The sequence below is a fragment of the Rhincodon typus genome, chromosome 26 (genome assembly GCF_021869965.1).
Source record: "Rhincodon typus isolate 14 chromosome 26, sRhiTyp1.1, whole genome shotgun sequence".
Classification (NCBI taxonomy): domain Eukaryota; kingdom Metazoa; phylum Chordata; class Chondrichthyes; order Orectolobiformes; family Rhincodontidae; genus Rhincodon; species Rhincodon typus.
Window position 1 is genome coordinate 25,441,348 of NC_063357.1, and position 27,824 is coordinate 25,469,171.

General features: G+C 41.0%; 1 protein-coding gene and 1 long non-coding RNA gene across 3 annotated transcripts in view; both read right to left on the minus strand.

Moving 5' to 3' along the window:
• castor2 (cytosolic arginine sensor for mTORC1 subunit 2) overlaps positions 1–27,824 on the minus strand; it is a 171,068-nt gene that overhangs the window by 132,612 nt on the left and 10,632 nt on the right. The gene's annotated exons all lie outside the window — the stretch shown is intronic.
• LOC125486205 lies at positions 1,349–22,744 on the minus strand. Of its 2 annotated transcripts, none has more exons than XR_007264897.1 (3): positions 22,657–22,744; positions 12,733–12,917; positions 1,349–1,598 (listed from the first exon to the last, which is right to left on the minus strand). It is a non-coding gene; the product is annotated as an uncharacterized LOC125486205 (long non-coding RNA). The 2 variants fall into 2 exon arrangements; XR_007264896.1 differs by lacking the exon at positions 1,349–1,598 and adding an exon at positions 11,752–11,924.

Sequence of the window (27,824 nt, forward strand, 5' to 3'; positions counted from 1 at the left end):
GCATTAAAACAAAACAGCATTTTCCAGCTCATTTCAGATCTGAAGAAGTCGATCTGACTGGCAACGTTTTGGCTCGGTTTCTCGACACAAATGCTGCCAGACCTGCTGAGTTTCTCTGACACTTCCTGTTTTTACTTTCTCCTAATGTTCTCATGTTGTCCCCGTCATTGGCCTCCTCTGTAGTCTGCCTTAAATTTCCAAGGTGCAACTTTCCAGTGTCGCTCTCTACTTAATGAGTAACAGGACCATCATCCTACAATGCACATTTCACGTCTTGCAATTCCCGCATTGATATATATTCACTGCAAAAACCCAATGTGTATCTCTTTTATCCACTGCTTTCTTCACGGTGCAAGCTCATATTACATTTTGATGCTACCTCTGTGTCTGGAGCCCATAAGGTGATGAGGAGTCTAGTGTCACTGAAAGTTTACAACATTAAAGTAGGTCTCAATCTCTGAGCATGGACTCGTAAAAGGACTGCTTCAAGCTGCTACTCTCCTGGGGGTGTAGTGCCCTGCTTTACCAGCTTTCGGGTGCATGGAAGCAGGGAAAGGATGAGAGAACTGAAATGGAGATGCTGTAACCAGAGTTAACACCCTAATCATTGCTAGGTTCGACTTGTTCCTATTCTCCATCTCTATGTCATTATTTTCACGGAGAAAATTCCATAGTCTCAATGGCAGTAAAGAGTCTGTCACATCAGTCCGAGTCATCAATTACTCCATTGGAGGACAAGGTAAAATTGCAGTTGAAGATTTGTTTAGTAGCAATTGGCCTATTTACAAGAAATGCAAAGTAGTGGATCACAGTTTCTGCATGAAAAACTGCACTGGAGATACCCTGAAGCTATTACTTACCTAAAAGTCTGAATGTGTACTTTTCAGTCAAAGTATGAGAATGCTGTAAGTATGGGCTCAGTACCGGTATAATGGGCCAACTGGCCTTCTGTACTCTATGATTTGAACTCTTCATACTAGCCATCGGCCACTAAATGATCCTGGGCATGGTTTGTTATTTAGTTCTTTTGCATGTGGCTCCAAGCAGCTGTTACATTCGCAAAACATCTTGTTAAACATCTGACCCTGGAATTCAGAAACCCTGCCCTCACAAGCTCTGGGCGAATGAGAGATAAGCTGCAGGTATTCCTTGCCTTGTCTCAGTCACTGTGTCCTGTACCTGCTCATTGTGTTCTGTCGATCATCATGCTGCTCTGAAGTGACCTGACCTCGGGGCGGTGACGGAATGTGTTGCTTGTAAGGGTGAGATTGGGTGCCAGATGCATGTCATAGCTGCAAATAAAGAAAAAAGAGGATACAAGACAAAAGCTTAGCACCTAATCCTCTTTATAACTTGTTGACAAACAGCCATTACCCAATCCCATTGTCTATTCCTGAGTTCTGAAGCAAATGTAGCTGAATAGGATGGTGAGTGAAGGAAGTGTAAGTCTTGGGCAAGGTTGAGTCTTGGGCCATGTTTCCTACTTCTACTTCCTGTTCCACAGCCCATTGTGTAGTTGAACAGCCACCCCTTCAAGCTAGAGGAGAGGATGTAATGTGGTCATACCTCTTCTCCCTCTTGTTACATGTAGCTTCTTCCTGCAAAAACAGAAGCGTGCATTGATTAGCAGATTTGGAAGGTATGCATCCAGCTGTACGTATTTTAGGGCAGAAATGCCAAAATGGTTTTGGGTCTCTTTGAGTCAGATAGATTCAACAGCACGATAGCCAACATACATTGGAATGGGGTTGGTGGGAGAGAGTAGTACATATTAGCCTCATAGCCTCTCTTGCATCCCATGACAAATCGGCCATCACACAGACACGGGAAGAACGTGGAAACTCCACTCAGAAAGTCGGCCGAGGCTGGAATCGACCCAGGTCTTTGGTGCTATGAGGCAGCAGTGCTGCCCCATGTGGTACCTTCTCATGCCACTGATTCCTCAGTTTCTCTCACACAGAGATTTTCTGGTGACCTTTAGACGCATTATTTCAAAGTTTCCCTAGCCAACCTCCTGTTCCCATGTTCTATAAACTCTAAATTTTGCCAACTTCAGCAGCCCATAGCTTATCCTTTAGTAGGACCCACCAGCCAATTACTAGTCTGCTCTGGTTCCCAGTTCCCTAATATCACACTTTCAAATTTCTCCACAACTTTGCCCTACCCCATCTCAGTTACTTCCTCCTGGCTCCCCACCTATCCAAAACTATTTAATACCTATCTCTGCAACCTAGTAAATGGTAAGTCTTTCGTATAATCTATCAACTGATGACTCTGCATCCATTCTACTATGAAACTTCACTTTTTGATGCCTTGGGCCCCTTTTCGCATTCCAAGAAGCAATTGTTAACGTTGGTGGTTGGCTGATGAGCCAAGAGCTGCTCGGGAACTTTCTATGCACTCAATTAACTGTTCCCTCCATCGACTTCCTAGAATTCCAGCTATAAACGACCCTCAAATGCCTCGATGACAAAATGCGAAATCCTAGAAGACAGTTGGAGTTGCCAAAAACATGTTGCAAGCTTGTCTCAGCTAAGTAGCAAAACATCTCAAGTGAAAGTGCCAGCAAAGCAGATCACTTCCAAAATAGTGGGAATCCAAATGATAGGGATAACTGAATGCAGTAATCAACTGTCTAATTTGTTTAATAAACATTGCTGACAAAATATTGTGATTTTTTTTCATACTAACTCTCTTGGGTCTGGCTTTTATAAAATGTGCCCTAAAAACTGTCCAGGTGGAACTCTGTGTGATCTCTAACTATAAACTGTATTCTTTACCACCAGAGTTCTACCCTATACTGAAGTTTTGACTGTTATAATTGGTAACAAATCACTGTTGTCATGTAGAAAACAAGAGGGTAGAATGCTCTCCAGTTGCCTGAATGGTTGCAACTGCATCCTTCAAGAAGTTCGATAACATCCAAGACAAAGCACTCTGCTTGATCAGTACCCCATGCACTAGCTTACATACCCACCCTCCACTATTACCATACATGTTTGCAGTGTATCCTAACCTCAGGATAAGTACAGCCAATCACAAAGGTTTCTTCAGCAGCAACTTCTAAACCCAGAATCTAACCCATCTGAAGGGTAACAGCAAGGTGCACAGAAACACCTTTACGCCCAAAATCACACATCATTTTGACTTGGGCATAACATTCCCTTACTATCACATACCTCTGAACCTAACCTTATTGTGGATATACCCTCACATGAATCAAATCAGTTTGAGGTAGCAGCTCACCATGACCCTCTCAATAGCAAACAAGGGAGGGTTATCAAATGCCAGCCTTGCCAGAGATAACCATAATACAAAAGATGATCGGAGAAATTCTGGGCACTGGGTGATTTTGTTTGCGTGGATCATTATAAATGATATCAATGCTGGGAACTGAAAGCATGCAACTTGTATATGCCTTTTGCCAGATTCACTTCTTCTACATTGCATTGACAACATCAAAACTCAAGACCCAGAAAAACAAATGCTGACCTACAAGGTGATTTTTAATTTCCCACACTGGCCATCTTTGGCACCTCAGAATGAAAATGCTGTAAAAAGAAGCCAACTTCAGAAATTTGGAACAAGCGCATCCCAAACTCAATGTACCATGGAGAAACTGGGGCTCCAGGAAGGAGAAGAATCACATTCTAACCCTCTGTGGAACCGAATTTCTCACAAGCTTTTCTTTGCATTTTGTACTAGAAGCAATGGGATGGGTGCACAGCACAGAGCAAAGGTTGGCAACATAATACAGGCATTGTGAGTGAGCAGCGCTGCAGGGCGTTGGTTTGGCTCAGTTGTCTGGACAGTTGGTTTGTGAAGCAGTGTGAGGCCAACAGCGTGGGTTCAATCCCCACACTGACTGAGGTAACCGTGAAGGACTCTGCTTCTCAACCTCTTCCCTCCCCCTGAGGGAAGGGAGGTTAAACTCACCATCAGTCATCTATCTCTCTCTCTCGCTCTAATGAGCCAGCACCTAATAACACTATGACAACTGGACGTGATTTCAAAAAATCATGCACCAGTGCTCAGGAAAACAACAGAAGCCTGCTCTACGAATCCTTTCCCCCCAAAATCGGTTTAAGAGGATTTTCAGCAAGAGTAGAAACTGTGGTTGCTGCCTCACAATTAAACAGGCAATCGTTTCCAACAACTCTCCCTAAGACTTTGGTTAAAAGATATTGTAAATAAAATGTAATGCTTAGCCACCAAATTGCTTATATGTCCTCCCTCAAAGGGATGTAGACTCAAGAGTCAACTGGTTAAGAGCATGTCTACCCAGTAAGAGAATCTACAATCCAGTAATTAGATCACAAAGTATTAAATGACATTGTTCATTAAAAAATACCATAGACAAACGAAAGCAAATAAAGTTAACCGAACACTGTAGCTCTTTCAAGCTGTTTGTTCTCACCACATTGAATGGCTGTTTTACAGACTAATGAGGTTTACGCTGCCAAAGAAGTGTTTATGAGTGCAAACAGCTTGTATTCACGGTCAGCACTTTCAACAGTCTCTGTTTTACATTCCAAGTTTAGACAGAAAACAACACTTAAAATAGGCTTTTGTTGCATTATTCTCAATGTTCAATATTAACCAAAACTTCTTGTTTAGCTGAACACCCACTGAATGACTAATTTTATATCAATGATCTCTTTAAGATGCAAGCCTCAACCAGGACGTTTAACATTTACATACAGAACAAAAAACAATGGAGGAAACATCTTGAACTTGCATTAGGATTTTGCTCAGGTACATGTGTATTGATAAGAATGACCCTTTCAAATCCCATCTAGTTTCTAAACTGCTGGCAAACATTCACTAGCACAAAACAACAGCTTTTGCAACAAAGCTCCAAATGTTATTTAAAAGCATTTGAAGTTTAGGATAGAAGGCAGGCAGCTGTAGAAGACGGAAATCATTCTGAGCTAACCTGACCTTCAAGTTGTTTAGGACTCTTTTGAGACAGTACTGAAAACTTCTACTGGTCAGATATTCAGTTTCTGCTGCTCTTTGCTCTGAAAATCAAAACATTTTTCACAATTTATTTCTTTTAACTGTTTTCTTTCTGTTCCTTGATACAAATACCAGGATTACACCAAGTAATGAGTCTGACAGGTGCAGTACATAAGTCCATGAAATAGTCCTAGCTGTGGTGTGGGGTGGCATCATTGTAGACCCCAAATATTTCTGAAAAACCATTATATAGGCAGTGGTTTGTTTTATTTAAATGAACTTTCAGAGCCATTTTCCAGTCATTATGTGGCAACAGATGCTCACCATATTTGATCTTGGGGTATTCTTGGAGCTACTTTAAGGGAGTACTACCTAAAACAGTGGCAGACTTGGGGTTGCATGTTGCAGGGGCTGGGTCGTAATTAGCATTTAAAAAAATGTGTTTCCTCACCGAGGCCTATCTTCAACCCACACTATTCCAGTTTCAACAAAGATCAGAACGGGAGCAGGAAGCCAATAGGACTGTCCCTTTAAATATAAAAATAAGGCTGTGCTCATAGTCATTCAGTTCTTTAATGTTATCTGCTGGCAGCTAGGTTTAACAAATGGTGAGAGATCTGGCAGTTGCATTAAGACGAGGATGCGGTGGATTCAGGAGGTAAATCTCTTCAGTTCCAACTCTCTCCAATCTTAGCAACAACTTCAATTATCCATGCTGCTACCCTTTTTTGTCGGATATCTTACTGAACTTCTTCTGAAACTCTATATCTGCATGTTTGCAGTTATTCATTCAATTAGGCAGATTTTCAAAATGTGTCAACATAACTTGTCTTGAATGTCCAATAACACTCGGGGGTTCAGGTGCATAGATCTTTAAAATACCACAAACAGTGCAAAAAATAACCTACAAGGCTAATGGAACACAGGCCTTTATATCTAGAGGACTGGAATACAAGGATTCAGATGGTATGGCCATGCTTTAGTAGTACTGGACTGTTAATCCAGAGACCCAGATAATGTTCTGGGGACCTGAGGTTCGAATCCCACCATGGTAGATGGTAGAATTTGAATTCAATAAATATCTGGAATTAAGAGTCTAATGATGACTGTGGATCCATTATTGATTGTCAGGAAAAACCCATCTGGTTCACTAAAGCCCTTTATGGAAGGAAACTGCCATCCTTACCTGGTCTGGTCTACATGTGACTCCAGACCCACAGCAATGTGGTTGACTCTTAACTGCCCTCTGGGCAATTAGGGATGGGCAATAAATGCTGGCCTAGCCAGCGACACCCTCAAATCATGAATGAAGAAAAAAAATGTTACAAAACCCTAGTTAAACTCCACTTAGAGTACTGTCAGCAGATTTGAGGACCACGCCTCAGAAGGACATAATGGCCTTGGAGGGAGTACAATGCAAGTTTACAAGAATGATACCTGAACTTCAGGAATTAAGTTATGAGGAGAGATTACAAAAATTAGGCCAGTTTTCTCTACAATTTAGAAGGTCAAGGAGTGATCTGATCAAAGTCTTCAAGATATTAACATGAAAAGACAGGGTAGATAAAGGTAAACTATTTCCACTACTTGGGGATTCTAGAACTAATCTGAGAATTAGGGCCAGACCATTCGGAAAAGATGTTGGAAAATACTCCTATACGCAATATATGGTGGATGTTTGGAAATCTCTTCCACCAATGACAGTAGATGCTGAATCAGTTAATTTTAAATCTGAGAGATAAATATTATTGTTAAGCAAAGGTATTAAGGGATACAGGCCAAAGGCAAGTATATGGTGTTAGGCCATGATCTCGTTAAACGGTTGAACTCGTTCGAGGGGCTGAATGGCCTATTCCTGTTCCTATGTTTCTTCATTCCCATTAAACATGGCTGACTTTCACAACTAACCCATGCAACTGAAAATACCCTGATCAATGATGATTACAAATATATTCAATATCATTTGCAATTGCTCAAATATTGAAGCACACGACACCAAAATGTCGCAAGACTTGGCCTGAGATGTGGCAAGTAACATACATGCCACACAACTGTCAAACAATGATCATCTCCATCAAATGAGAATCCATCCATCTCCCATGCCAATTAATGAGATTAACATTGCTGAAACCCCCACTGTCAACATCCTGGTGATTATCATTGATCAGAAACAGAACTGGGCCAGCCATATAAATATTATAGCCAGAAGAACACATCATGGACTGGGCATTTTCAGGTCAGAAACTCACCTCGGACTCTCCAAAGCTGTTCAGCATCAATAAGGCAGTGGCGTACTCCCTACTAACCTGGGTGGGCGCAGGTACAGCAATGCTGAGAAACTTGACACCATTCAGAACAAGTCAGCCCACTAGACTGGCACCTTATCCACCACCTTCAGCATTCACTTCCTTCACCTGCCATGCACAGTGGCAGTGGTGTGCATGATCCACACGTTGTGTTGCAGCAACTCACCAAGACTGCATAGAATACACCTTTCAAAAACCAGGTCCTGCACCATCTAGAAGAATGAGGGCAGCACATGCATGGGAACACCACATGCCCTTTCAAGCCATACAGCACCCTGGCTTGGACCTGTATTGCCAATCCTTCACTCAGTCATAATCATGGAACTCTATTCCTGGTAACCCTGGTGTATCGAATGACACTACATGGACTGCAAAGGTTCAAGAAGGCAGCACAGTAAAAATCACCACCTTCTGAAGGGCAATGTGGAATGGGTAACAAATGTTAGCCTTTCCATAATAATCGCATCCCAAGAACAAATAAAACAAAAATCAACCTGGTCAAAAATTGCAAAAGCTAGGAGTTTGTGAAGAATTAACAACAGACTACCTGGTTAATAGGTTGTCTAGTTTATTCTTCTCTCTTCTTGAACTAAGTTTAGCAATGCCTTTCCTTGTGCTCATTAACTAGAATCATAGACTTTTACAGTATAGTGTCTATACTGGCTCCTGACAGAGCTGCCCAGTTCGTCCTATTCTCCAGCCCTATCTCCGTAGCCCTCGACAATTAATTACTTGCAAATATATATGCAGATCTTTTTTGAAACATCCTCTGGAATCCGTCACCACCACTCTCCCAGACAGAACATGACAAATCTAAACAAATATAAGTAATTAAGTTTCTCCTCATCTCACTCCTAGCTTTTTTGCTGACAATCTTGGAATTGTGACCCCTAGTTACTGACACAACCAACTAGTGGAAACAGAATATCCTTCTTTATCCTGTCAAAATTGTTCATAATTTTGAACATCTCAATAAGGTCACCTCTTAATCTTTTCTACTCCAAGGAGAATAAGCCCAATTTCTCTCAACTTTCCTTATACCTAAAATTCCTCATTCCTGGTATCATTCTCATAACTCTCCTTTGCACTCTCTCCAGGCTTTAACGTCCATCCTTAAATAAGGTGCCCAGAAATGAATACTCCAAATGTGCTCTGGCCAAAGATTTGTAGAGGCGTAGCATCACTGCCTTACTTTTATGCATTTTCAATCAACCTGCTCAAGTTCAACTTTTAGACCACTAAAATCTGCCCTTTTCCAGTCTGTGATCTACCCTTCACTGATGTTTTAAAGAATCTTTTCCAATTTAATATTAAAACTTATTGTATTATGATTGCTATTTCCCAAATGCTGCCCTCCTCTGACATTCTCCATTTGTCTATCTCATTTCCTAAAACCAGATCCAGCACAGCTCCTTCCCTGGTAGAATTGGAAACGTATTATTCCAGAAAGTTCTCTTGCACACACTGCAGGAATTTCTCCCCTTCCGTGCCTCACACCCTTCCCTTTTCTTAGTCAATCCTATGGTAATTGAAATGACCAACTTTCAGAACCATACTTGTCTTCCATATTTCCATAATCTGCCTACAAATGCTCTCTTCTACTTCCTCCCCACTATTTGGAGGTCTATAATAAATATCCAACAAGGTCATTGCTGTCTTCCTATTTCTCAGCTCCAACCATATAGATCTTAATTCAGGAACTGAACTGCTCTCATTAAAGGGCTATGATACTATCTTTGACCGTGACAGCCACATTTCCTCATTCTTACCCACCCTATTTCTACTAAAAGCCTTATAAACCAGAATGTAGCTTGAGCTACATTTCTGTCAATGCTACAATGTCATAACCCCACAGCAACTTCTGCTTCCAGTTCCCCAATTTTATTCATTACATTCCGTGCATTTACATACGCACAATTTAACCCTGCCCTAATCTCTTTCTTGCCCATTGTAAGGCGACTATTTGTTTATTCACTGTCAACACTCAAGCCTTCCCTCACTTCCTTTTCCCTGTTCCCCCATGTCTTCTGTGGTACTTCCAAAACTAGGTCCAATAGGCAACCACCCCCAACTACAGGCAAAAACTTTGGTGTAGAGTCAACTTGTGTCCACTCTGGCAAAATCCATCCACAGTCTTACTGTAATGATAAGTCTCATCATATTTCTGGGATGTCCATAGTCGTGGGTTATCCTAACAGTCTATGGGATGATTCTGGTGCACAAAATAATCCAACTCCCAGTTAGGAAAATTTCCTTGGCATTCAAGTCACCAGTTCCCCTGACTTTACTTATGAATGGTGCGAATGCTAAATTTGGAGAGGACAGAATATAAGAGGTGTTAGTAGTAACTTATACCTCTTGTGGGTACTGCCAAGCCATTGTTAGAATGCAACTGGCAAGGATGTCATTACAAAATATTCTTTGCCTTGTTATCCCTCCCTCTAACCTGTTGTCAAATGCATGCAATGTGGTCTCCTGTGCCCAACGCTTTTATGTCTTCAAGGCACCATCAGATGGCCTTGTGCCAAAGACGCCTCTGATTTTGTTTGTATGTCACCAGGCAACAGAGGTAAACAGTGGAGCAACTTAAAAGCATGTCAATGGCATCCTTGTTTTTTATGAGTATAATTGGTTTGAAACATTTTAAATTTATCCCAGTTTGAACATTATAGCAGGCTGAATAATATTCAGATGGTACCCTTGGATTAATGATAGTTACCAACAAAGTAATGTACAATGCTGAGGAATTAGTATTTTGAAAGATCAATTTGTAGAACAAATCAGCCAACCCTCAATTCTGCTTTTACAAATGATTGGGGGTGTCAAGCGATGCCATAAACTCTTTGGGGCCTTCAACAAGCCAATGGAATAATGGACAGGAAGCCTGTCGCATGTTTGGGTATCTTGTAAAGGCACCCTCAATATCATTCCCTGAATCAACACCTTCAAAACCAAACTGGCCATTATCTCACTGCTGTTTGTGGGAGCTTTCAGGGCAAAAACTGGTTGCCATACTTCCTACATGACAACAGTGACCACACTTCAATGACTATTTTAATGACCGTAAAGTGCTCCTAAGGCAATGTGAACTTGTGCAAAATAAAACATTATGCTTTTATTGTTTCTTTCCTTCTTTCGGCATTATTCAGCCAACAGGTCAGCATTATTATTACGGCTGGCACGGTGGCTCAGTGGTTAGCACTGCTGCCTCACAGCACCAGGCACCCAGGTTCAATTTCAGCCTTGGGCGACTTGTCTGTGTGGAATTTGCACATTCTTGCCGTACCTGCATGGGTTACTTCCAGTTTCCTCCCACAGTCCAAAGATGTGCAGGTTCAGTGGATTGGCCATACTAAATTGCCCACAGTGTCCAGGGATGTGCAGGTTAGGCAGATTAGCCATGGTAAATGTGGGGTTACGAGGATGGGGTGGATCTGGGTCATAGAATGCCCTTCGGAGGGCTGGTGTGGACTCAACGGGCCGAATGACCTGCTTCCACACTGTAGGGAATCTATGGTACTGTTCAGAGGGAACAACCCAATATGACTTGGCTTTTCTGACATAGATCTGAAGATAACTCATGCACTGAGATGCTGATCTGTGTTCCAGCTCACAAGAAAAACATATTTACACAGGCCAACTCACTGCTACTTGAATCTTGCCCTGTTGGTCAATTATGAGACTGCAGTAAAATAACACAAGAAGAGAACTGTCAATCCATGGGAGCATTAATGAATATACCGTGGTGACTGGTACATAAATGGGAAAAATATTTTTTTGAAATAGAATACATCCTATGGCCCCTAAATTACATCGGTTCTATTCTTAGTGGTTAAAAAGAAACCTACAATAACTCATTAAACACATGGAGGCCCTGTAAACATAAATACCCATGTGACAGCTTCAGAATTTCAGGAACAGAGGAGCTGTATCAGTGGAAGCGACAAAACTTGCTATTTTTTTAAATCTGTCTGCGTTGACTCTGCTTAGAATTCCATTACCCTCTTGGTGTCCATGACCAATGACCCATGTCGTATATAGGTCAGAGTATGATGATGGAAATTATCATTAGTTCCAGCTTTTCCCTTTTGGTATTCAATAAAGCTCAGAGAAACAGCAGTGATATTATCCAAACCAGTCAAGATTTTTTTATTTTTTTCTATGAAAAGAAACTGAAACCATGTTTTAATGGGCTCTAGAATACTGATCAGCAGTAATGCTAGGGAGCATTGCTGGAGGATGAGAATCGTTATACTTTTCTTCAAAACTGAATTTGACCTCTAATTTGTTGCTGACCCACACAGCTCTTCTTTCAGTCAATTACACTGCTACATATTTTAGACATTAGGAAATACCACATACTGATGTTTCCATATCTATATAGAGTAATGTTTCCTTTATCATTAAGATTCAGAAATGGAAGAAGCAGACAGCTAGTCTTCTTTCTTACTAGAAGTCTAGTTTACTAGCTACGTACATGCCAATGTCTGCAGTTTACACACACATCAGCAGTTCAAGCTCCGTGGTCTTGGAATAGTAGCATGAGATGAGCAGTGACGAGCTGTTGTTTTACTTTCCATTGACTTCACTCAGATACGGTACAAATCATACAACTGGTTCCTTATTGTTTGGTGCCACCACCAAAGAGTTTGTATCCTTCTGTAAGTAATAACAAAGGTAGGTGTATAGGAAGGTTAGGAAAGTAATGCAGAAGGTAAAAGCCTAAACAGAAGGGAGAATTGACTGCCAATGACACTTAAAGAAATAAATAAATAAAAGAATTTTTTAAAAAGGGGGCTACCAATTCATTTTCACTGTTCAACATTAAAATTGACCTTACTTTCTCTTTCCTGACCTAGAGAGCTCAGCCCTTTATAAATTCCAGTCCCATTCAAAACACGGTTGCCTGTATCATCTTCATCTCCAAGTTCTAATTACTCAACACCATTCTCTTCACTGACCAAGTTTTACACCCAGCTCTACAACACATTAAATTTCAAGTTCTTGTACTTATTTTTAAATCCATTTATGGCCGCGACCTTCCCTATCTTACTAACCTCCTCCAGTCCCAAGCAATTTCCAAATTAAAATTACTCCGTGAAATCTGGCAGATTGGTGCAAAAAGCTCCAAATGGTTGACTAAAGTTGTTCAGATTGGAGATCCCACCATTGCCTCATGATACAGCCCTACTCCTTCTCCTTTGGCAGACCCCCGGGACTGACAATGACCTGTCTCCACACTGATTCAACGGGTTGAGACAAGGGTGATAAGTCCAAAGCTCAGTCTCAGACTGGCGTGTGTGTGTGTGTGTGTGTGTGTGTGTGTGTGGGGGGGGGGGGGGGGGGTTGGTGGATAGATGGCCTGTTTAGAGATTTGTGCACTTCTTCAAATGCTTAAGCTTCAGCTTGGAGAGACTATGTCGGCAATGCACAACGTATTTGGTGCCTTTCATTAATTAAGCCTCACCATTTTGACAAGTCACGAACCAGGGACTCTCATGAGCTTGTTTGGCCTCTTCAGGGATCCTTTGAGGACATTCCTGAAGCATGTGGTACCGTCAACGGATCACTCCACTCTCATAATTCAAGGGTGATTCTTAATACGTTCTGAAGTTGTCTGAAAAGTCACTCAGTAGTGAAGATAAACCGCTGCTAAAAAAAAATACAAGGACAAATGAAAAAGAAAAAGACAATTGCTACAAGATTTCTACAGTGCTATTGTGCACTTTGAAGATCAGGCATCAGGTTAGCTAAAACCAAGAGCTTCCACATAAAAGCATCCTCACAGTAATAGATGCTCAATCAAAACATCCAACTCACAGTCCCCTCAAAATAAGTTTCATCCATATTTTTCTCCTTCCTTGCACAAGGTGCTAACTCTTGAAAAGGAGCACATCCGCAGACACATACATCACTATGGTATCTCATCCAAATGGCCATTCTTCATGTAGTGCATGTGAAAAGCATCAAGCCTGACCTTGAACCTATTTTCACATAACACCCACATTTGTGCACAAGGCATGAGGTTATAAGCAAATTCCCCATAAGGACGGGTGGGTAGGAGCACTCCTAAAAAATCAGTTAAGACATTTACCGGGGTCTCTATCCGAATTATGACAGAAAAGCAAGAGAATCCAGAAAATTCAGCTGATTTTCCCCTCCTTTAATCAGGTACACTGCTGCCAGTTACATAACTACCTCCCCAGCAGAGATGAGCTAACTCAGGACAGAGCTGGGAATGAAGCCAATAAATTGCAGACTCTGCTGACTCAGTTCCAGAAAATTGTCTGACTCACTGGGGCAAAACCTTTTTTTTTTACAAAATATCAGTATTTACAGTGTTATGGAACACAACATCTCACATTCTGGCACTTGCACCTTTTACATCCACAAATAATCTTGGGACAGATACAGCACTAGAGTGATCTACAAATAGCTTGATTATTTTCTTCTGCCAAAACAGTGCTGCAGCCTGAAAATCACATTTCTCTTTATTAGTGATGAGTCATTCCAGAAATGTAATGTTTTTAGTTCATGCTTAATATGGCTTTGCAGCATTTTTATTTTTCTGTGTTTTTCAGATATCCTGCATTTTTCCAAACTTGGAAGTATTACTGTATACATTTCTCCAAGAACACCCTCGTTTCTTAGATAGGGTACTGTGCAATGAGAAAGCAATAAATGCAGTTGTGAGAGATCCCTTGGGGATGAGCAACCATAATGTACTAGAATTCTTCATCAAGATGGAGGGTGAGGCAATTGATTCTGAGATGAGGGTCCTGAATCTTAATACGGGAAATCTATGATGGTGAGTCCTGATGGATTGGGAAATGTTACTGAAAGGAATGACAGTGCATAAGCAATGGCAAACATTCAAAGAATGATTTGGTGGACTACAAAAATTGTTTATTCCTTTCTGGTGCAAAAGTGCAAAGTGAGTAGTGGCCAACCCATCTCTTACAAGGGAAATTAGAGATAGTATTAGATGCAACAAAGAAGCACACAAATTGGCAAAACCTGAGGATTGGGAACAATTTAGAAGTCAACAAAGAAGGAGGATGGGATTAAGAAGGGGAAAAGAGTATGAGAGTAAGCTTGTGGGGAACATAAGAATTGACTATCAAAGTTATATAAAAGGTATGTAAAGAGAAAAAGATTGATGAAAACTAAAAAAAAATCTGTATTAGTAGAGAAGTGATGTTGGAGAAATTGATGGGATTGAAGGCCGATAAATCTCCAGAGCCTGATAATCTACATCCCAAGGTACTTAAGGAAGTGGCGCTAGAAATAATGGATACATTGGTGGTCATCTTCCCAGGTTCCTTAAACTCTGGAACAATTCCTATAGATTAGGGGGTCACTAAATTAACTGCACTATTTAAATTGGGAGACAGAGGCAAAACAGGGAACTATAGAACAACAAGTCTGATGTTGGCAACAGTGAAGATGCTCGATCCACTATCAAGGATTTTACAGCAGGGCACTTAGAAAACAGGGACATCATGCGTCACAAACCAACTGGTATTCTTTGAGGATGTAACTAGTAGAGTTCATTGGGGGCGCCAGTGGATGTGGTTTATTTGGACTTTCAGAAGGCTTTCAAAAAAGTCACTGCAGCAGGCTGCAAAGAAGGCAAACTGTATTATGGCCTTCATAGTGAGAGGATTCAAGTACAAGAACAAGGAGATGTCTTGCTGCTATTATAGAGGGCACTGGGGAGGCCACGCTGGGAATACTGTATGCAGTTTTTGGTCTCCTTATCTGGACAAGATTGTTGCTGCTATAGAAGGAGTGCAGCGAAGGTTTACTGAATTGATTTCTGGGATGGCAGGACTGACATATGAGGAGAGATTGCATCAGTCAGGATTGAATTCACTGGAGTTTAGAAGACAAAGGGGAGATCTCACTAAAATCTGTAAGATTCAAACAGGACTAGACAGGTTAGAAACAGGAAGGATATTCCGGTCCCTTTTCAATATTAATTTCTGTGTCATGGTTATCTTGATGACTATTATTCTTTGTTAATTCCTCCTTTGTCTTTTTCTCTCCTCCACAGCTGCCTTTTCTATGTCTCCCACTCTCCTTTCTGCTATCAGTCTTTTAGTCCAGGGCAGCCATTCAAATGCAAAGTGCAAGGAAATCTATTTCCAGCATCCAATGAGAATGTAACCTTCAGTCCCAAAGGTGCTACATTGAACTGTTACAAGACATTAATGACATTCAATTCTGCCCAGCAAAAGAAGAGGAGTTTAATGCAAATTTTTGATAGGTCAGTTCAAAGGGCAGCATGATGGCTCAGTGGTTAGCACTGCTGCCCCACAACGCCAGGGACCCAGCTTCGATTCCAGCCTTGGATGGACTTGTGTGTGGACTTTGCACACTCTCCCCATGTCTGCATGGATTTCCTCTGGGTGGTCTGGTTTCTTCCCACTGTCCAAAGATGTGCAGGTTAGGTAGATTGGCCATGCTAAACTGTCCGATGTCCAGGCTAGATGGGATAACCATGGTGAATGCAGGGTTACAGGGACAGGGTAAGGGAGTGGGACTGCATGGGATACTCTTCAGAGGGTTGGCTGGAATCAATGGGCCGATTGGCCTGTTTCCACATGGTAGGGATTCTATGACAATGGGAGAGAAGATCAATGGATGCTCCTTATGGTGGGGGAGCCTAGAACCATGGATCATATTTTAAGGATAAGAGATAAATCTTTTAGGGCTGCCATGAGGAGAAATTTCTTCACCCAGAGTGTGGTAAGTCATCAGTACAGAAAGTGGTTGACCACAGAACATAATGTGTTTTAAAGAAGGAGTAAATATAGCTCTTATGGCTTAAGGGATCAAGGGACATGGGGGGAGGCTGGGATTTGCGTATTGAACTCAATGATCAGCCATGTTCATAACGAATGCTGGGGCAGGCTAGAGGGGCCAAATCGCCCACTCCTGCTCCTATGTTCCTGCGTTTCCACCTGTAATTCACCAATGTTATCAGTGTCTTATAGCTAGGATATTACAAGATGCTCTCTCACTGGTAATCTTACACACTTCAATCTCAATCTCAATTTATTTACAAAACGGAATCCTTTCGATGCCTTTCATTTTTCCTGGTCATACGATTCCTCCACTGCTCACATAATAGGCCAGAGAAAACTACAACTACATTCCAATATCAGGCATTGACTTCTAGTCCCAGGTTCCATCTGAACACACGGAGGTTGTGGATGGGTGCTGTTTGGTTGTCCACCTGAGAGGCAGGCAAAGATGAGAGAGGCCTATTGGAGGGAAGATGTGCTTGGAACATCAGTTGCAGGGACAGGCAAGTTATTCCACTTTGTGGCTTACTGACTTAACAGAACTGGGCTTTCCTCTGGCACATCAACAAGGCTGTAGACTTCCAGGTTGATGGAAAGGCAGAATTCCTTACTACAGAGGGAGGGTCCCAGAAGAAAATAAAAAGTAAAAAAAAATCTAACATTTGGAAATGAATGTACTTGTCATATTGGAAATCTGAAGTTTAAAGGGAAAACACTAGCAAATAAATCAGGATCTGAGCCCACATTTCAAATTGAGATCCAATTTTTACCAATTCTGATGATGGGTGACTTTTGTAGGTGCTGACAGGTCTTTTGTGCATTTGCAGAACTATTCCAGGATTTTTCCATTTCAATAAAACAAGTGCAGAATCACATAGCTACTTGTAAAGTGAATTGGAAAGAATCAAAAACGAACGAAGCCGAACTCAAAAATTAAGCAGAAGCTGGTGGTTACTTTGCAAGCATTCCCACAGCAGTAATATTTCAGAATGATCAGTTGTGTAACTTCAGCAATTGGACAGTTAGATACAAAATTCATTCCTATTGAGTGAGGACAGACGTATCTGTCCATTTGCTAACAATGTTCCCTTTGCAGTGCTCGCTTAGAAAATATTTCAGCTTGCGCTAGCTCTTTCTTTCAGAAAAACAACAGTGGAAGATTTTCTGGATGTACGTGGTTTCATACTATTCACGCTTTTTACTTGCTGCTACTTGGTAACTTGCGAAAATAACAGACATACATTCTGCTACACTTCATAAAGGAGCATGCAGACTGAGGGATGCAGCACACAGGAAAGTACGGAATCTGAACAAAATTGAAGGGTCTAGGCCCGAAACGTCAGCCTTTCTGCTCCAATGATGCTGCTTGGCCTGCTGTGTTCATCCAGCCCTGCACCTTGTTGTCTCTATTCATTGCAGATGGGATTCAAAGAACATGTCAATAGAAAATGACTGAGGATTTTCAATTTCAATTTACTTAACTCCTTTGAGGACAATATTGAAAGACGTAATGATTTCTCATATATTTTCACCACGGATATTGAAACATGCTTCTGTAAATTTCCAATGGCATGTAACACAGGAGAACAGAATAAATACTTAGATGTGCAGAAATAAGGTAGATTTGAAAACTGGACTAGCAAATAGCCCACATAGTCAAGAGCACCCAATGTTCTTCAACTTCTCACGTTCAGTCCTGTCACAAATTCTTCCCCATAGATAAGCACCAATTATAGCTCTGTCATATCTTTCAATAATAATTTCTATGTCTCAATAAAAGGATTACTGTATCTTGATTACTATTACGCTTTGTTAATTCCTCCTCTGTTTTTCTCTCTCTTCCATTGCTGCATTCTCTACATCTCCCACTCTCCTTTCTGCCACGAGTCTTTTGGTTGAGGGCAGCCATTCAATTGCAAAATGCAATGATACCCATTTCCAGCATCCAGTGAGAATGTAACCTTCACGTATGTAACCAAAAGGTGCTACACTGAATTCTTACAAGATGTTAACAGCATTCAATTCTACCCAACAGAGGAGGGGCTTAATGCAAAATTTTCAATAGGTCACACAGGACAGTTCGGTGGTCAATGAAGAGAAGATCAAAAATTACAGGTAGTTGGAGAAAACTCTCAGAGATGCTGAGGCTCCTTGTTTAACTATATTGTCAAACTGAACTGTTTTTATGCAAATTACAAAATTGGCCTCAGCTAACCTCTGGGAGCTGCGGGAGCTCAGAGGAAGCCCTGAGCCATTAATAGCTGAGTAAAACAGAGTGGAGTTGAAAAGCCCACAAAGCAACATTTACTGGATGACACCAAGTAAGTTTACAGTTCAGAAAAAATCCAGGGGAGTACTGACACAGTGAAGCTCGCTGGAGCTGTGCCTGTGCCTGTGAGAGTGCACTGTTTCTGGAGTCTGAGGAAGTAAACCCAGGGAAGGAGGGTCTTTGACCAGAACAGGAGCAATTATTGAGTCAGTCCAAGGTGGAGTGGTGCACGAGAAGGAATTTCAAGATCAGATCGGCAAAGTGAAGAATTGTGATCTTTTGTGAAGTTTAATGAGATTTAAGAACCGAGAGTGGCATTAGCATCTGGGAGGAATTGCTCAGAAACATGTGGGATCTGTCGTGAATGCATTTGCTGTTTGATATGCTCTGTGGGCTGTTTGATCACAGTCTCTTACCATATTTACCTTACGTGCAGGGATTAGAAAGAAGTTGTATTTGTATTGTAGGTTGTATTACCTTTCTAATGTTGTATCATACATTTTAATGTTGTTTGTTGAAAACCGTGGAATCTTGTTGCTTTGTTCTCTCAGCAAGTCTCCTGAATCTCACAAAATAAAACAAAGAACTGCAGATGCTGAAGATCAGGAACAAAACAGAAATTGCTGGAGAAACTCAGCAGGTGTGGCAGCGGCTGTGGAGAGAAAGCAGAGTTAACATTTTGAGGCAGTTCTGAAGAAGGGTCACTGGACTCGAAACGTTAACCCTGTTTTCTCTCCACAGAGGCTGCCAGACCTGTTGAGTTTCTCCAGCAATTTTTGCTTTGTCCCTGGATCTCACGTTTTGTCTATTTTAAATTAAACTTTATTGCTCCATGGCATGATTGTAACTGAGATTTACCGGTCTCGTCCAGAATTGTGAAAAGGTTTCACTTCATTTTTATACCAGTTATCATCTCCCCAATGACGCCACGAAACACTGAAGAGCTGCTGGCTTTCAAATTGTTGGCAGCCCTTGGTGAGTGGCTCTTCTGTAACCCCTCTCACCCTGGTCCTTTATACTGGGAAAGCCTGCCACTTTATACCTCAAGAAGAACCTCAGTAAGCCCTCCTGGAAATAGGTGGCCAGCTGTCCAGTCTCCTTGGAATAGGTTGCCTGTATAGATCAGAGCCCTTAAGAAGGGAAAGATATATATTGTGACCTAGAGTGGAATCTTGTCGCTTTATTCTCTCAGCAAGTCTCCTGGATCTCACAAAAATAAAACAAAGAACTGCAGATGTGTCAGTGATGTGTTAGTGTTACTGTTAATCCCAGATCAGAAATGTTGGGATGGCACCATGAAGAGGTTACTTAAAGTTGAGTACATTAAAGCTCAGCTGCATGATAGCTCCACAAAGAAGGTATCTGCAGTTCCAGTTGAAAAGCTGAAATCACCTATGAATTAAAATTACCAAGGTTTTAGATGCAGGGTCTTTGATGTGAATATTGTATGAGTGTTTTTTTTTGGATACTCTACCAGGGTTTGGCTGCTACACAAAAGCCATTTCATTTATTTTTATGAAAGAAAAGTGTGTTTTGGGACTAATGGGATTATACTTTCGCAGCATGCTCAGAAATCTCTGAAGCTGGGTATCCTCAATCCACAGATACAAAGACTGAAAAGACCTAAAAACCGAAGATATTTTCGGACGTGTGCTCATCAAACAGGCAGACTCAAGAAGATTAAAGATCCAATGTCTGGGACTATTTTTAAAAGGAGGAAATTTGGTGACAAAACTACAGCATTATAGGGCATGGGAACGTTATCAGTGCCTACCAGACTACAATGCCTTCAGCAGTGAAGGTGATAAAAGTAGTTTGAAATCAAGAGTAACGCTTATGGTAATTAGGCTGTATATAAAAACCAAAATTATCCGATTTCTGAAAAACCGTTGGTCCCAAAGTTTCCAAATAAAGGATATTTGACTTGTATTAGTAGTTGGTCTGGTTTGTTCAATTTTATCTTTATTTCTTTTGTAGTATATTTCTGTCTAATTGTTAAAGCAAAATCCACAGCATTGCATGCTTGTGTTTCAGCGAGAAACAGTTTTGTTCAAACCAAAACCAAATCCCAATATGATCTACCGAGCCAGTTTCCTGTCTGGGATCAGACTTGTCTGGTAAGATAATCAGATTGGATCATAAGAACATTCAGAAGTCCTCTGATATCTTATCCAAGTGACCATAATTTGTATGTGTAACTGGAGGGGACATATGAAAGATCTGCAGTCAAAATCCAGTGTTCCTCAATTAATCACCCACATATGGGCATTTACTGTCAGTGGAAAATGAACCTTGCTGAATCATCTTCTCTGTAACCCAGATGTGATTCGGTTCTGAAGAAGTCATATTCTACCTGAAACATTACCTGTCTCTCTCTCCACAGATACTGCTTAACCTGCCAAGGACATCAAACATTCCCTGTTTTATTTCAAATTGTCAGTATCGCAGTATTTTGTTTTTATTATACTCAGTGCTTGTATAATTGTTGTATCACGCAATGAGCTAATTCAGCACACAGTTCCTAAGTTTGAAATTAACTGCTTTCCAGCTGTTACATGCATATACATTACACACTGCTTTCTTCATCACTCTAATAGAAATGTTTTTAATTTTAATGTTGGAATTATTTGTGCTTCCTCAGAATGAAAAGAAATGACTACCCCATAAGCAGTCACTGGACTATGCAAAATCTTGCCTCATTCATCAAATGTGCAAGCAACATGATCACATAATCTTAAACGCTCTGAATTTAACCTGAGGCATTCAACCAATCATTCAACACAGAGCAGGCCTCCACATCACAGCAGAACAGGCTTCACAAAATGTACTACAGAATTAGTTTCAATATTGTCCACGTGTTATTATTTATAACAGGGCGACATATTCCTAGATTGTTATAAACAACTCATAGTTGTAATACCCATAATACTTATTTAACATTAACCAGAAAAATGGCATTTACATTCCAGAATTCAACTTGACTTTTTATTTTCAGAGTATTTGAAAGAAAGTTGATTGGAGCCCTATAAATATTGAAAGCTGCATGGAATGCCTTGTGAAAAAACACATTTGTGCTTAGAATCCCAAAGTAAACTGCATAAGAAAGTTTTCCTTCGCTTTAAGACAAGACAATGGAAAATCTCAATGAGCAGGGCAGTACTTTGTTAAAATACTACAGGCTAGGAATGTCTCAGATTTGAACCGCTTGCCCGTGCTTTCAACTAATCTCAGCCAAATTAGCAATAAGAGTTTCATAATCCATTTCTGTTCCCTGTCTCCAGATTAGGAGAGGGTAAATCCGTCAAAGATTCTACTTCGTCTTTCATAACAATACCTCCTGCTGGGTGCTGGCACCTGAGTGGAAGGTATTGGGTTCCAATGTGATAGAGCTCACTGTCTGTTAGCTTACTCCCTTTCACAATCATAACTCACACATAAACAATAAATATCTGAGCAGGTACTGCAAGAAGCCGAAGAACAATACCAAACAGTATCCTCAAAGGGGAGGCAGTGACAATTATGGAGAGCCATACAAGCTTCACAAAACATAGATCTACCACCCAACATTTGGTGTGAATACTTCCTGCTCCACATTATAATATAGTAACCTACATGCTCCCTTTTAAGAGCACATTCTGTGCAGCAAATTGTTCATAATGAGTTGAGTGGGGACAGATTAAATACTAGCAAATCCTGTAACTTAAAAAGCAATGGCTAAATTTGTTGCAGACTAGCAGCCTGCTCCCACATTTAGACTGATTCTTGTTCATTAAAACTGGCAACTAGCACAGAAATTATTTCACCAAAATATGTTATTTGATCTTTATATTCCATTCCTTAATCAAAGGAGCTAAATTGAACTATAAACTAGTCAGCATACAAAAGAAGACATTTGAATCTTGAAGCTACAAATCTTATTACCTAAGTAATATTCTCATCATGTTACTATTAAACCATTAGTGAAAGGCTAGCAATGGGAAAAGGATTGATGACTGATCTTATAAGCTGTATCTATCTCGCTAACTCTTTGTGGAACTTCTGAGGGTCACTGATCTCGGTGTGTTATGTTTACTCAAAACCAGGCTTTAATGGGTGTTCTCTTGTTAAATTTCAAAAAAGGATGTGATAATATTCACCTTTCAACTGATTTGAATACAATGGTATCTCAATGGGAAAGCCAAGGAAAAGACACTCTCAATAAACAAGTGACCTTATATAGGATTTCAGTCCAAACTCATGGAATAGCCAGCTCATGTGACAAATGACAAACCACTTAATAAATGTTTACCAATTACAATAGGCACATTCTTACCTTTTAAGAAAACAGCTTACCAACTCCCCGAGACCTCAAGCGGCAAGTTTTATATAGTCCTGGTCCTCTGACCTCTGAGTTATGTGACTGCAACCTGAGCAACTAGAGATGTGTTACAATTAATTTCAGAGAATACCCCTTCCCCAGTCACTGCGCTGCGAACATGGCTGGAGGGTTTATGCACAAGTAGGAGGCATGGACTGCAATGTATGTATGAGCACTGGCTCCCACGGTGGGACATCAGAAATGGAACCAGGAAATCAAGAGCCGCAAGCTATCAACAGCAGGCACTTTGCGGAAACAGTGGAGGAAAATAAAGAGGGATTGGGACATCTTGAAAGGAAAAATATCCTGAAATGTGTTATTCTTTACAAATCAAAGATGTCTGTGTTCAAATGATGCAGTGATTCTGGGGGAATATGGATATTGCCACAATAGGAAATCTGGGATATAACCCTGTTGTGAGATAGTAAGAACTGCCGATGCTGGAAGTCAGAGATAACACAGTGTGGAGGCGGAGGAACACAGCAGGCCAGGCACCATCAAAGAGGCAGGAAAGCAGACATTTCGGGTCAGGACCCTTGTTACATTTATACTTATTTACTATAATACAGAATTAATCAAGTTCTGTTATACACTTTACTGAACTGTATTTGCCACATCCTATAGCATAATCAGTTGAACATATCAGCCGGTACTAATTACTAATGAAAATTGGAACTTTATCACCATTCCTTCACTGTGACTGATTAAAATTCTGGAATGCCCTCCTACATGGATCAAAAGGATCAACACCATCACTTCAATGGTGTAAAGACACACAAAGCAATTCTGAAAATGAAGTGCTTCAAAAGGAGAATACCAATATCTGGAGAGAGGAAAAAAAGTTTAACACTTCATAGGAAACACATTTGTCATGATATTCAGTACCTGAAACATCCTGCCTGTCTTCTGTTATGATTTCCCATTTATGTTATATAGGATTTTTTTTGCCATGATTTTTGCTCTAAATATAAAGAGCCCAGTGTTGACAACTTTGGTAACCAGGGCTGGATTGTTACAAGTGATGGCAATTCTGTGGTTAAACACTGACTGTTACAAGTACTGACTAGTAAAGCAACATGTGAGAGTACTGATAGCTTAATAACAGCAACGATTTAAGAAAGCAGCTCCTCAATGTTATTCGGAGTTGGACAATAAATGCTGGCCTTGCCAGACACCCATGATGTATCATTACATTGATCGCAGGCCTTGCACGTTTAAGACAGTTCGATAATATTAGGACATGTGGCGGCATTCCAGAATAAAGGGATCCACTTCACCTTCAGAAATGGTAGCAGTAGCAATAGTAAGAGCCTGTTTGCAGTTACCGTATCTTTGCTCGGTGTAGTCAGTAAGCACAAAACCCAGACTGTGTGCAGGTCTGAGATCTTAGAGGAATGTAAATAGTTAGTGTTGTTAATAAACTTCAAGCCATCGGTGTTAACACACAAACCCAGCCTTTGTAGAATATGTTACGGGGCTAATGTATCAGAGTCCATTGAGTTTGTACCACTAAAAATATACTGAATCTGCACTAGGCCCATAGCCTTGGCTGTTATGGCACTTCGAGGGCTCATCCAAGTACTTTTTAAAGCTGAGAGGTTACACGCATCAACCATCCTCACAGGCAGTGCATTCCAGACCACTACTACCTGTTGGGCATAAAACATTTTCCTCAAATCCTCACTAAACCTCCTGCCTTTCATCTGAAAGTTATACCCCTGGGTTATTAACCCTTCAATTACTTTCTATCTAACCTGGCTCATAATCATATATACCTCTCTAACAGGTCCCCCTCAACCTTCCGTGCTCTGAAGAAAATAACCCAAGGGTATCCAGCCTCTCTTTGTAGCAAAGATGTTCCATCCCAGGCAACATCCTGGTGAATCACCTCTGCACCCTTTCCATATAGGGAACTCTCAGACTATATCATAATGGCAGCGATAGTTAACTAGAAACTACATCAAACAACATGCGTAGAATGCCTTAATATGAATTTTAAAAACTCAATTTTAATATGTATTCAGCAAAAAGCAGAGAGCAGGGGAACCATCCGTCCACAGCACTACTCACTGTGCTAATAGAGTAACCAAGCTAGAGTGTGAGACCAATTCTCATTGAATATTTGCAATCTGGCTAATTTAGGTCTCTTCAAAATTTCAAAACTACATATTATGGTGAAAACTGTTTTGTTTTAACACAGGGCTGCTCTACAGGTCAGCATCTGGAATAGTCAGTACTTACCCGCAGCATTACCATCACTTGTAACAATATCATGTCCAAACTCTTGTTACCTGAATCCACAACATCAAGCTCTTTACTGTTGGAACAACAATCACGGCAAAGGAACATGACTGCAACTAATGCAAAGCTGGAAGAAAAACAGAGAACACCGGCAAGACGTAATATTCGATCTGTCAGCATCGGTTAACAGAGAAAAGAAAGAGACATTTATGTTTCAGGTACTGACTACCCTGACAATGGAACTCACCATAAAGTGTTGACCTTTCTTTCCTTTCCTCAGATGTTGGGTTCCCCTTTGGGAATACTGTTTTCAAGCAAATTATTTTGTTTTGTCCATATTTAGACTGTTGAAGTGATGGTATTTACCCTTCTGAACCATTGCTGTACATCTGTTCCTCTTTGCCCTACACCACTGTTTCCTGTATCATGGCTCTCAGGAAATTAGTAACTTACTATCTCTATGATTATTTGGTTGCATTGTTGCCCCACTCCCATCTCTTCAAGTGAGTATTTTTTTTTAAATTGCATTGACAGGATTTGAGATATCCCGAAGCATCAGTGAAATCATGTTGTGGCTGTACAGGATATTGGTTAGGCCACTTTTGGAATGTTGCATTCAATTCTGGTAACCTTGCTATAGAAAAATGTTGTGAAACTTGAAAGGGTTCAGAAAATATTTACAAGTACATTGCCACGGTTGGAGGGTTTGACCTATAGGGAGAGGCTGAATAGGCTCGGAATATTTTCCCTGGAGCATTGGAGGCTGAGGTGTGACCTTATAGAAGTTTACAAAATTATGAAGGTCATGGGTAGGGTGAATAGTCAAGGTCTTTTCCAGAGGGTAGGGGAGTCCAAAATTAGACAGCACTGATTTAAGGTGAGAGGGGAAAGATGTAAAAGGAACCCAAGGGGCAACTTTTTCACACAGAGAGTGGTGTGTGTATGGAATGAACTCCCAGAGGAATTGGTGGAGGCTAGTATAATTACAATATTTAAAAGGCATCTGGATGGGGAGATGAATTGGAAAGGTTTAGAGAAATATGGACCAAATGCTGGCAAAATGGGACTAGATTAATTTAGAATATCCAGTCGGAATGGATGTGTTGGCCCGCAGGGTCTGCTTCTGTGCTGTACATCTCTATGACTCTATGACTCTAAGTACTTTAGAAGTGTTGTATTGTAAGAAACGCAACAGCTAATTTATACAAGGCTAGACCCCACAAACAGCAAACCGCTAGTGGCCCAATAATTTGTTTTAGTGAACTGAAGGATAAGTATCGGCCAGGCTTGTGGAGAGCTCACCTCATCTTCTTCAATATAATGTCAAGGGATCTGTCAAATCCATCACAGAGGGAAAAAGATCTTCCCAGACATGCTTTGTAACCCACAATGTCAGGATCCAATGGGGGAGGGGGCAACGGTGTGTGTTAAAAGTCAAGATTTTCCCTGTGTTGGGTAATTAGTGAGCAGAGGACAGGCTCACTTTCTCAATAAATGAGGTTGGGTGGACTCTTAATGCTGGAGAACCAACAGAATACCCTGCACCACTAAGGACCAGCAAGCTGCCATCTTTTTTCAGGGTCAGAGAGAAAAGGTGCCTCGGCATGGAGTAGCCCTACATTTTGAGAAATTTTAAATTAAAACAAAAACCCTCCACTAGGCAGCTCACAGCAGTGACCAAGCAAGTAGTAGTGCTGGCGGTAGTGAGAGGGAGGTGCCTCAAAACCTGGAGAGGTGGCTCCCACACTTTACCACTGGAGGGCAGTCTCCAGACAGCCTATCTGTTCCCCAATGTCACTCAGTAGAAAGTGACTGGTGAATTCCAGCCAGCCAAAGGCCATTAAACAGAGGAGCAGAAGTGGGTAATTCAGCCCATCAAGTCTGCTCTGCCTTTCAATGAATTCATGGCTGATCTGATAACCCTCAACTCCATATTCCTGTCTTTTCCCCATAACTCCCAATTCCCTTACAGATTAAAAAATCTGTTCAAGGCCAAGATAGACATACTTAATGACCCAGCTTCTGCAGCCCTGTGTGGTAAAGAATTCCAGATTCACTACCCTCTGAAAAGAAGAAATTCCTCCTCATCCCAGTCTTCTGACAAAGGACCTTAATTGGTCTTCAAATCATAAATATCCTCTCCTTGCAAATGCTGGGGTTTTGGATGTATGTCTCATCTGAAAGGTGGCACCTTGCATTAGTGAGGGAGAGCTACACGAATCAATGAGTGGTCTAGATTCTGTGTTCCAGTTTTTGGACTGAACAGTGCAACTCTTCCCCACTGACACAAAGAACGTTTACATGTCAAACATGCAAAGCATGTTTTTGGTGCAGTTTGAAAAAAAAAACTTCAGCTCCATTCCATATTAAAAATGCAATCATCACAGAACACGGTTATTGCAACGGAGCTTATTCAAATAATAAAGCTCTCTGAATGTGCTGTACTCTATATGGGAGTTAGCTCAGCAGATTTTAACAAACAAAAAAAAAAAAGAGTCCATGAGTGAAACCCGGACATGGGGTGATGGTCTGATAGTTATGGCCAATCGACTGTCAGGGTTTTACACTGGCAATCGGTGGTTTGGGAGCTGGGTCAGCATTCACTGTCTCAAGTCAGCATTAATTAAGCCCCTCTCTCCTACCAACACACTCACTAACTGGCTTGAAGAGAAAACCAGCAGCACTCTGTGCAAAGCCGGAAAGCTGACATAGGGAATAACCATTGCTGAGAAACAGGTCCTGGTGGGTGGGGGCAAAGATTTTAACGGGGTGGCTGTTAGAAGTTCAACAACCATTTATTTTTAGATTCTCAAAAATAAGCTTTCCCAAGAGTAGGATGAACACAGCAGGTCAGGCAGCATCGGAGGAGCAGGAAAGCTGAC